This window comes from Arachis ipaensis, chromosome B09 (assembly GCF_000816755.2).
Source record: "Arachis ipaensis cultivar K30076 chromosome B09, Araip1.1, whole genome shotgun sequence".
In the NCBI taxonomy this organism is placed as follows: Eukaryota; Viridiplantae; Streptophyta; class Magnoliopsida; order Fabales; family Fabaceae; genus Arachis; species Arachis ipaensis.
Genome location: NC_029793.2, coordinates 31,963,271 through 31,963,652, shown reverse-complemented (window position 1 = coordinate 31,963,652; position 382 = coordinate 31,963,271).

The following is a 382-nucleotide window of genomic DNA, read 5'->3' as shown; positions in this document are numbered from 1 at the left end:
CCCAAATCTGGCGTCCAGCGCCAGAAAAGGATCCAAAACCAGAGTTGAACGCCCAAACTGGCACAAAAACTGACGTTCAACTTCACAAATGGCCTCTGCACGTGCAACACTTAAAGCTCAGCCCAAACACACACCAAGTGGGCCCCGGAAGTGGATTTATACATCAAATACTTACTCATGTAAACCCTAGTAGCTAGTTTATTATAAATAGGACCTCTTACTATTGTATTAGGCATCCTGGATTGTATTTTGATCCTATGATCACGTTTTAGGGGGCTGGCCATCTCAGCCATGCCTGGACCTTCACTTATGTATTTTCAACGGTAGAGTTTCTACACTCCATAGATTGAGGTGTGGAGCTCTGCTGTTCCTCAAAGATTAA